An 11,698-nucleotide genomic window follows, 5' to 3' on the forward strand; every position below is an offset into this window, starting at 1 on the left:
ATGTTTGGAAAATAGGAAAAGTACCTCGGCAACAGAGGAAAGGGTTAGAACAGGCGGGAATTGGCAAGAATTGTTGCCAGGTGTGTGTTTTGATGTGTAGACTTCTAAGATTTTTAAAAGCTTGGATGACAATCAACGAGGGCTGGATGCCATAGTCAAAGGAGGTTTCCTGGTACAGCTGGAGCAAACTTAGAAGCTCCCAGTGTTCTGGCAGAGCCTTGGGTTCTGATCAACCCTGGGGGGAGTGGGAGACGTCCACCATAGGGGTTCACTAGTCACCGCCCCCCTCCCCATGCCAAGTTGTTCAGATGAGACAGTCTCACAAGCATTCAGTGAAATTTGTGTTTTGGTTAGAAATCCAGATACATTTAATAGATGTCAAATCCAAATATTTGGATTTGGAGTTCTGGATCTAGACGTTGCCTCATGTTCAACTGTATATACCTCTGTCCCCTGTGACGGAGAAAGCACTGGTGACCCGCTCCAGTACTCTTGCCTGGAAAATCCCATGGACCGAGGAGCCTGGTAGGCTGCAGTCCATGGGGTCGCTGAGAGTCGGACACAACTGAGTGACTTCACTTTCACTTTTCACTTTCATGCATTGGAGAAGGAAATGGCAATCCACTCCCATATTCTTGCCTGGAGAATCCCAGGGATGGGGGAGCCTGGTGGGCTGCTGTCTATGGGGTCGCACTGAATCAGACACGACTGAAGTGACTTAGCAGCAGCAGCTATCCCCTGTAAAGTCTTCACCCACTTAAATTTTCTCTAATGGGGATAATTTTGCCTCTTTAACTTACCAGATGAGGATTCTACAAATACTTCTGTTTGAAATTAATCATTTTCATTCTCCAAGACTTCTTTTGCATGTCTAAATTATTTTGTTTTGATACCCTTATCTCTTTGGTTCTATCTTGAGATAAAGTACAAATAGAATATTTCTTTACTTATTGAATGCAGTTGTAGATTATTTTGTGTTTAATTTTCTCTAGAGTAGGCTACCAACTCCAGTATTCTTGGGCTTCCCTTGTTGCTCAGCTGGTAAAGAATCTGCCTGCAATGTGAGAGACCTGGGTTTGATCCCTGGGTTGGGAAGATCCCCTGGAGAAGGGAAAGGCTACCCAGTCTAGTATTCTGGCCTGGAGAAATCTATGGACTGTATAGTCCATGGGGTCACAAAGAGTTGGACACTACTGAGTGACTTTCACTTTCAGTATAAACTCAAATCCTTTTAAGATTTATCCTTAAGTTCATTGCCCTTCCTGGATCATTTCTGGGGCTCTTCTTTGAACCCTCTTCAGTTTTCCTATATTATTCTTAAGAGAGAGGAATTGAAGTTGACAGTAACTCTCTAATTGGGCTCTGCTGCTCAAATGGCACATAACTGTATAGCTTTTAAGTTATTTTTTCTATTACCATATTCCCTTTTAGTGATGGCACCACATTGCCCAAAGTAAACATGTCTGTGGTGGTGTTTAAAGCCAAAAGCTGTTTGAGTCAACTTCCTTATCAACAGAACTCAAGCTAAAGAATGAAAGGGAAAGAAGTGCCTTTATGAAAGCCTTCCTCTCAACTCTATGTTTTCAGTGACTCATCCCAGAAACCAGTTTTTTTTTCCTTTCCTGCTATGACAGAGATCTTTTGTTAGATTGTCCTTAGAATTTGTTTAACAGTTCCTAAGTGCCAATGGTGCTAACAAGAAGCAAGAATTAGGCTCAGCTTCTGTTGTAAAGGTATCATATCCATACAGCTCTGCAATGCTGAAATGGGGAATATGTTTGTTTTATTTGGAGGGTATTATCACTCACAAATAATTGGCTTTCACTTACCAAATTTTAGCAAAACTATGTATTTTTGCTGGCTTATTAAGTGGTAACATTCTACAGACCATTTTCTTTAGGTAGCAAAATATCATACTTTAGTCTAATTTAGTAGGAAGATAACCAAATGGATGACATTCACAGGCAAATAAAGTTACTTGGATTTTTGATAAAGCAGCTACTGCTGTTAGAATATATACATTTACTTGTTGTCAATCAAAGATGCCAGTAACTAGAAAAATTATATTTATTATGTAAATGAACTAATTAAGGAGGAGAAGGGGATAACAGAGGATGAGGTGGTTGGATAGCATCACCAACTTAATGGACATGAGTTTGAGCAAGCTCCGGGAGATGGTGAAGGACAGGGAAGCAAGTACATGGGGTGGCAAAGAGTCAGACACAACTGAGCGACTGAACATTAATAACAAAACTAATTAAGTGTGCATGTGCATGCTAAGTGGCAGGTGGGTTCTTTACCACTAATGCCATCTGGAAAGCCCAATTAAATAAGTAAATAACTAAATGTCTGCATGCTGAAAATGCTTCAGTCCTGTCCAACTCTTTGTGACCCCATGGACCGAAGCCCACTAGGCTCCTCTGTCCATGGGATTGTCCAAGCAAGAATACTGGAGTGGGTAGCCATTCCCTTCTCCAGAGGATCTTTCAGACCCAGGGATTGAACCTGAGTCTCTTATGTCTCCTGCATTGGCAGCTGGGTTCTTTACCACTAGCACCACATGGGAAACAAATAACTAAATAAATTGCCCCCAAAATAAATGAGGAAAGAAGGAAGAAAGAGAAAGAAGGGAAAAAAGCTAGCGAATAGAATCCTGCAAGTGCAGGTAGCATTTAAAATTACATTTCTCTAAAGAAGTTAATATAAGTTATTTTGATAGATGTGATAGATGTGCCAGGCAGGCAAAAGAAAACTGAGTATGAAATGTCTGGTTTGAAGTTATCTTTCTGACGTTAGTGAGGCTTCTCTGGTGGCTCAGACAGTAAAGAATCTGCCTGCAATGAGGGAGACCCAGGTTCGATTCCTGGGTCAGGAAGATCCCCCAGGGAAGGAAGTGGCTACCCACTCCAGTATTCTTGCCTAGGGAATCCCAAGGACAGAGAAGCCTTGCAGGCTACAGTCCATGGGGTCACAAAGAGGCAGACATGACTGAACGATTAACACTTTTCTTCCTTCTGATGTTATTTGTACTCTTAGTCTTAACCTCTTAGGAGTCTGAAATATTGAGTTATACATAAAAGAATCAATTTTTCTTAGCTGTGTATTGTTATATCAATAGAAATTTATGAGCACTCAAAGGTAGTTACTTTATTAAAATGGTAACCACTGACTAGATTTGTATGACTCTAATGATAGAGAGGAACTGGTACAGAGTAGATTCTCTGTAAGTTGTTTTTAGTGGGAGGCAAACATACTGTAGGGATTCCTTTAAAACAAAATTTAACAAATAATGGAAAACTAGTTTGGGATAAACAAGATGTGTTACATCAACTGGTGGCATCCATTTCATTGATAAGACACACAAAATGAGATTTGAGATGCTCTACATTCACAAAATACATGGGAATTTTCTACCTTATATTCCATTTGGAGATGATTAAAAATGGTTCAGATCAATCTCAGGCTTGTCAAAAAAATATGTTCTTTAATTTCTAAGGCTTCCCAGGTGGCTCAGCTGGTAAAGAACTCTCCTGCCACTGCAAGATATGCAAGAGACTTGGATTCGATCCCTGGGTCAGGACAATCCCCTGGAGAAGGAAATGGCAACCCACTCCAGTATTCTTGCCTAGGAAATGTTACGGACAGAAGAACCTGGTGGGCTACAATCCGTTGATTTCTAATATTTTTTCCTTAATTCAAGTAAGTGTCAATCCAACTTCTTTATCTATCTTATCCAAAATGTCTCATCTGTCCAACATTTTTAAAGTCTCTACTCTTTTCTCCCTTTACCAGGATTATGATAGCTATTTTCAGGAAATATTCAGTTCTGTTTATCCAAACTACATTGCATGAATTGCATAAATTCATTTATGATTTCTTTAAAATATACACAATAGAGATTGTGGCTGTTTTTTTAATAAAAATTATGATCAAATAGAATCTGCTAGATCAAATCTAGAATTCAAAATCACCAAAAGAGGGAAAATGTGGCTTAAAGGGCAAGCTAACTTGTACATGTTTGTAACAAGTATACCCTTCTGACATTATATGTGTATATCCTTATGGGCATAAAGAAATGAATACTTGATTCTTGGAGAAAGAATATGTCTTGATGTGGCCATGAAAGTAAAGGCAAAACAAATACCAGTGACTAAAAGGAAGCAGGCTGTGTGTGACTAGTAATTATTATAATCTGTAAAATAGCTCATTGTTAATCACACAAGATGAGGGATTTGGTTTGACTGAGGATGTTATTTACTTGACCTGTATCCAGAGCTCAAGTTAAAGCTTATGTGTTCACTGATGTGTTTATCCCAAGGCCTTGAAGCAGTCTTACTGCTGTGTGTGGTGCTCACACAGTAAATGCTGGTAAAGGCTTTCTGAGTAGTTCATGCAATGAATGCCTTTTGGGTACATATGGCAAAGTGCTGCAAAATCATTCAGCTCCTTCACGTTTTAAAGAGCACTCATTCAAGGAGACCAATTTGAACTTCAGTTCTGCTGTTGCTTCACTGTTCATCATTGGCTGAATTATTCAACCTCAATGAACTGTTCATCTCTAAAATAAACTCATAAGAATATTGTTAAGATTAACTGAGGACATATATGTGAAAAAAAATAATATTTCAGGGCAGCGTGACTCAGGGCAAGGTGAGTGTTTTAATCAGATATACATGAACTTACACTTGGCCAGTGAAAAATTGGGTTATTATTGGTTTTCCATGTGACTTAGAAGTGTTTCCTGCTATGGCTGAAATAGATTTCCTTTCCCCTCGGTGGTGGGTTTGGCAACGGGAATTGCGTTGACCAATGGAGTGTTAGTGGAAGTGTAAAGGCTATGAAAGGCAGTATATGTTCCCCCTCTCTCCCTTTCACTTTTGCATTGGTCCAAGGAGAACATTTCCAAGTTAGTCTGTCCTTTAAAAAAAAAATGAGGAGGCATATAGAGTCAACGAGCTCAGACTGCTAATTGGGGTGAAGTGGATGATCCACAGCTTATCTTTAGGCCAAGAAGTGATGAATGAATACTTCTTGTTGTTGGTTAGTGGAAACTTTAGAGTTGTGTGTTACCTAGCACTATCTTAGCACTAGTTGACTTACTACGTGGTCCCACTCAATTATTTTGAATGCAGAACTGATTTTTTTCCAAAGCTGTTTGGATGATTTGCCATTTAATCTCTTTACATGTCTGTAAGGTCATGAATATGATAGTCTCTCTGTACATTTATGGAAATTTGTGGACTAAGAAGCAAAATATCTTTTAACATTAAAACTGGTGTCTTAACATAATTTTGTATATTGTTCATAAAGCTTGCTGTATATTTCTTGTATTTATTTTAAAATATGGAATACAAATAGACTGGTTTATATATACTTTATCTCTGTGATAGCATTTATGAAATTTACTTCTAACAGGCATAGTCTTCCTCTTGAGCCACATCTGCTGACATCAGATAATAAAACATTCTCAGAAAATTCTGAAAATTCCAAGTCCTTGAGGTCTCTCTTCATTGGAAGAGATCTAGACTATTGGTTTAATTATGTTGTTGAAATATGGGGATAAAGTGATGGGGGAAGCTCTCCATTTTCTGCAGGGTTTACATGCATAGCCTTAACTTGACGGCTTCAGCTTTCTCTGCGTATGTAGGGCTGAGATATGCTGAAATACAAAAAAGAAAAAAAGGCCCCAGAATAGGAGATGAAAGAACAGAGATGCTTATTTCTGTCTCATAGTTTAATAGTAGTAATAGTTTTAAAGTGACTTATCCTGGAAGGGACAATTCTGATCCTCATGGTTACTGGTGTAATCAAGTTTCTTTTAAGATATAACTCTGCCATCAAATAGAACACTGTTATTAAGTCATATGGTTAAAACTAAGTCAGGGACATGCTCCACTTTCTAGCAGAGTGACATCAGACAAGATACTCTGGAGTGTCAGTTGCCTTATTTTTAAAATGAGAACTAAAATACTCATCTTGGAGAGTTATAAAATATAATGAGATATTTGTTTAAGTACTTGAAACACTGGCTGGCACATGCTGAGCATCTAGTCAGCATGTCCTGTTGAGATTGTATCATAATGGTTCTGTATCATAATGGCAGGGGATCAGCATTGATCTGTAGGTACTCTTCAGCCTGTTGTTATTTTTGAAATGAACTTGAGATCTAGATTTCCACTTGAATAAGATCCTCAGAAGGAACTTTCACTTTCTCACACCTCTACATGACTGTTCCTCACACCATGCCCTGGTGTGATCCAAGCACATATGCTGTGTCCCATATTGCAGCAGTCCCCAACCTTTTTTGACACCAGGGACCAATTTCATGGAAGACAATTCTTCTATGGACAGGGTGGGATGGTTTCAGGTTGAGTCAAGCACATTGCATTTGTGTACTTTATTATTACATTAGTTCTATCTCAAATCATCAGACATTAGATCTTGGAGTTTGGGAACCCCTGCCATATTGGATTTAGTCAAGTGGAGCCTCCTTGGACCCTCACTTGTTCTCACAGCCTGATTTCTACCACTGTTGCGCCTCCCTTCTCCCCACTCCACCCCGATCCCCGACCCCGCTGCCTCTAGTGGTACTAGAGATGCACAGTGCAAACCATATAATTCTCCACCAAGTATTCATTTGAGATTGTTCATGAAAGAAGATATATTCCTGCAGAGCCCTAAGAGCTCAGCTTAGTCAGCCCCTGACCATCCCCATAGAGTCCTGCGGTCTGATATATCACAAAGCAGGCCTGAGGACAGCTTTACAATAAGCCTAGATAGGGGCTAACAAACCCAGTTTGGCTCCAAACATACTGTCTTGCCTACTCCCTAAGGCATACCCGACCCTAAGGCAGTAGAATGGATTTCATCTTGATTGCTCTAAAACTGCCATCCTCAGTGAAGATCCCAAAATTTTCCCTGAGGGTTTCCTGGCCTGTATGACCTCACGGTCTCTGGTGGGTGGAGATTACCTTGTGTTTTTGCTGCCTGAGTGTAGTAAGCATATTCAAACCTGTCACCTTCACCCAACACACTCACTAGAACTGCACTGACCAATATGGTATTGGACTACATGTGGCTACTGAAATCTTTAAATGTGGCTAATCTTAATGGAGATGTACTGAAATTTTAAATGCACACCAAGTCTCAAAAGATACGCTTAATATGAAAAAAATTAAATATCACTAAATAATTTTTGTATTGATATCAAAGTATTTTGGAAATATTGAATCAAATAAAATGCACTGTTAAAATTAGTTTCATTTGTTTTTCTTAAATGCAGTTACTAGGAAATTTAAAATTACATATGAGACTCATATTTCCATTGGACAGACTGCAGCAGTTTCTATGGGCTCAAACCATGCGGGAATATAAATTTCAGCTCTGTCTAGGTCCCAATAAAGTTGATTTACATGTCCGCATTAGAAAAAGTATAATCAGAAAAGCAGAACCATTAGGAGCTATATTCATTCATTCATTCACATATTTATATTAAGGATTTTATTACAGGGTTTGACCTTCCACAGTTGTGGGAGTTGATGAGCAGGCACAATGAGGCTGTTGTCTTGTGTCTGATCCTAAAGCTGGAAGTCCACAAAGATAAGGGAGATGTGTGGAAAGTGGAGGTGAGCAGGGAGAAGATGGAAGCCATAAGCATCTGTTCTTATTCTTTCACCTCCGTGGCCTGGGTTTCCTGGAGAAACCAGGGCCCTTTTTTCATCCTGGAGCTACACATGCACACACACACTCTTTGGAAAAGCAGAGAAATCAATGGAAGAAGTAGTTGTTTCAGACTCAGCCCCTGTTTCACAACAATAAGATGAGCCAGAGGATAAGTGATGATTTGTATGACCTGGGAAAATGGTTGCTGTTTTACTTCCATCCTCCAAACCTGAGTTTGTCTGTGGCTCACCACCTGTGGATACATAAAGGGATAGGAAATCATCACAGCCAATTGGATACAATATAAAGCCACTGTGGTGTCTCTTCATGTATGTTTTTTAAATAATGCTTATGATCCATCCTCTGTGCACAGTGTCATCAAGTATATAGGTATATCTTCTCTTGTCTTTCTCTTCTCCTCTTTGTGCAGGTGTTGAACACGTTTGCATTTGTCTTCTTGGGGTACCTCTGTTGCTGTTTCTTTGGGGCCCATCTCTCTCTCTGACTTTCGCTTTCTCTTCCTATGTCCTCATCACTTGGTCTCTTGTCTGTCTTCTTCATTCTCTTCCTATTTTATGACCAAGAGACTAAATTTCTTTTAGCAATTTTTAAGTCCATTTAGTGAAGATATTTTTATGATCTCTATTCCTAATGTTTGAATAGACCACAAGGCAATTTGGACTTCCTTCTAGAAAAAATAAACAAACTTTAAAAGAAAAGTTGAATTGGCCCAGATTAATGTTTTCTATAGGTAAATAGCCTGGAGAAACAGTCTAATCAATATTAAAAGTAATTGATTCCAAGCTTTAATGGATGTCTTCAAGCGGCTCTGACAGTGGCCTTAAATCACCTCTGCCACCATGCAGTGTTTGACCAGTACTCCAGCTGGTTGTTAAAGAATATCTATCACTTCATTTCACTGTTTTTCATTTTCTAGGTTAAAGATTGCCTCATGCATGTCAGAGCAGATAGCCACCTCTAAAATTAAGGGATCTCTTGAAAGTTTTCTTTTCCAGTGTTTTCTAGAGATCTTTTAAAACCATCTCTATTTCTATGACTAAACAAATTATTAAACATAATATTTCTCATGTGAATTTTCTTATTCTTTGTCACACTCCCCTGTGGACTAGATTAATAAGACATTTTTCTTCTGTAGTCTAAAGACATGGAATTTGGGTTTGGAAAGAGGGTAATTTGGAAAACTAACACCTCCAGTGATGCTGGAGGAGTTAAGTATTAGGGAAGATTTGGACTTGTTGGAGGACAGCAGGAAACAGTGGGTACTTGAGTGGAGAAAAAGAAATGTTAGGAGACAGGCAAGATGGGAGAGCCCAAACACATTTTCTCTGCTTCTTAGCTTAACTGGGACAGACCTGCTGCTGCTGCATATCTTCAAAAAAAATCTCACATCTGAGTTTGCCATGAGTTAGAGATATCTTGCTATCTATGTGGGTTCAGGCTGTCTCTGGGCAGGAAGGGGTAATGTTCAGGATGGAGAACCATTCATGAGAACTAACCCTTTCTCTCATGGGCACATAAACTCACCCACACTGCACAGCCATACCTACTCACAGTTGGAAAAAGTTGAATAATAACAATAACATTGATATCTGACATTGTTATAGAATTTTAGATTTTACAGAGTGTTTTCACATACATGGTCTCAGAATGAAGAAAGTAAGAGTCAGTGGTGACAATCAGGAAGAGCTGTGGAGAGAGTGAATAGGAAAGAATAGAGACTATATAGAGATTTTATGGGGGAAAAAGTGCCTGTGGGTGGGAACTAGTGAAAAAAGTAAACATTGTAGAGAATGGCAGTTAACTGAAAAAACCTGGAATCTTATTCTTCTATTCAAGCAATGACTATTGTTTTCTGTAAGTGCTTTTCGGCATCTTGAAAGGAGATGCAGCAGATTGGAGAGTGCCAATATGTCACAGTCTAGACTCCAAAGTTAGTTAAGCACATTTGGAAGAAATTAGTGCCAAGATGTCAGCAATGGACAGCTCTGCAGGCTGCTTTTACTTAGTAGTCCGTGTGAGCTGTGGCCTAAAAAAAACTTCAAACCTTGAACGATTTGGAACCCTGAAGGCCCACATGTATTTCATTCAGCTCTTTGGCTCTGGGGAAGCACAGCTGAGCATCCCTCGTGCCGTCACCTCATTCAGCACTCAGGATCTGCTGGCCGACTGAGTCCAACCTGACCTCACCGACACAGCCAGGACTGTGTCATAGGACTCAGGACGGACTGACTTGTCAAGTCTGAGAAAACAGTTCCATGGGTCTCGCTACCCCATCCCAGAAAGCTGATACCAAGAGGGAGAAAGACCAACCACCTGTGCTCTTGAAGGACTGATCCCATTTAGTTCCTTAGACATTGCTCTTGTGTTGTTTAAATGCCTTTTTTTCCACTTAGTTTATGGTGGCTACATCCAAACTAAGATGATTTTGATCTTAGCCGCAAAGTTGCTTTTTCTTCTCTTTCTCTTCTCATTGCTGTTCTCTCCAGTATCTCTTTTCAGGCTTCCTTGCTAAGCAGAATTGGAGTGTTCAGAACAGTAGGCTTCGTGAAACTCTTCAGATTTGCTGTGATCTTCTCTATAGTGTGGCTCTCCCTGATGCAAGAAAAAAGAAAATAAAACCCACATGCTTTCAGACCTGACTGCCCCTTAATAGAGGCGTCATAACTGGGCTTGTATTTCCTCATTTTCAATGGGAGGTGATCTTGTTGGGTTGTTTCCAAGTCTTCTTGAGTTTCGATAATGCGTGATGGAAACAACTTTAATGCCTTCTGTAAGAACACACAGATTTGTCTCTTGTCACAAGCACATGTTTCTTGCCTCTAAATTACTAGCAGATTGGTCCAAAGTTTTGGAAGCTTTTAAAACATGAAGATGAAGTTTTATTCAAATATGGAGAATTTGGGGGTGTCTCTTACAATAGGTCACTAAATGGTATCAGTGCACAGCTTGTCCCTGGCTCAATGGTAGAGTCCACTGAGATGTGGGAGACCTAGGTTTGATTCCTGGGTTGGGAATATCCCCTGGAAGAGGGCTTGGCAACCCACTCTAGTGTACTTGCCTGGAGAATATCCATGGACTGAGCAGCCTGGAGGGATACTGTCCATGGGGTTGCAAAGAGTCGGACACGACTGACAGACTAAGCCCAGCACAGCTTGTCAATACAAATAAGGTGACGGAGTTGAGAGGGTGTGGAAAATGTAGGGTGTGCAAAAGCTGTGATGCAGAGATGAGCTGAAAAATGATGGCTTCTCTGTCCTGCCTGGAAAGTATCTGGGGCCAGGGTATGTGCTGACAAATTGGGAGGCACTTACAGACTGTCCTTGCAAGAATGTGTAAAAGTTAGGTCATGTTAAGCCTGGGAATCTGAAGACCCTGTCCAGAGACAGATTGCCTTCCTTGCTAGGTCCAGAAGGCTGGTAGGGCCAAGAGGATGAAGATACTATCAGAATTATATTCTTTTTCAGGTAATGACTCCAAGAAACGAGCTCTCATCTCAGTGGAAGCTGATCTTATACAGTAAGTCTCCTACATATGAACAAATTCTGTTCCAAGAGAGCATTCGTAAATTCAATTTGTCTGTAAGTCCAACAATGTTAGCCTCGGTACCCAACTAACACAATCAAGGGGCTCAGACAGCAAAGAATTTGCCTTCATTTCAGGATACCCAGGTTCAGTCCCTGGGTTGGGAAGATTTCCTGGAGTAGGAAATGGCTACCCACTCCAGAATTCTGTCCTAGAAAATTCCATGGATAGAGGAACCCGGCGGGCTACAGTCCATGAAGCCACAAAGAGTCAGAGATGACTGAGGAATTAGCACTGTACTGTAATGGGTTTAGAATACTTCTCACACAAGTAATACATAAAATGATAAAATAATAAAGAAAACATTTTTAATCTTACAGTACAGTACCTTGGAAAGTATAGGTACCGGCTACATTACCGTTGCTTTTAAGCTTGCTTTTGGCCATCCTGGGCTTGAAGGAAAAATACTGGGCTACTGTACTCTATACAGTGC

The sequence above is a fragment of the Cervus canadensis genome, chromosome 16 (genome assembly GCF_019320065.1).
Source record: "Cervus canadensis isolate Bull #8, Minnesota chromosome 16, ASM1932006v1, whole genome shotgun sequence".
NCBI lineage: Eukaryota > Metazoa > Chordata > Mammalia > Artiodactyla > Cervidae > Cervus > Cervus canadensis.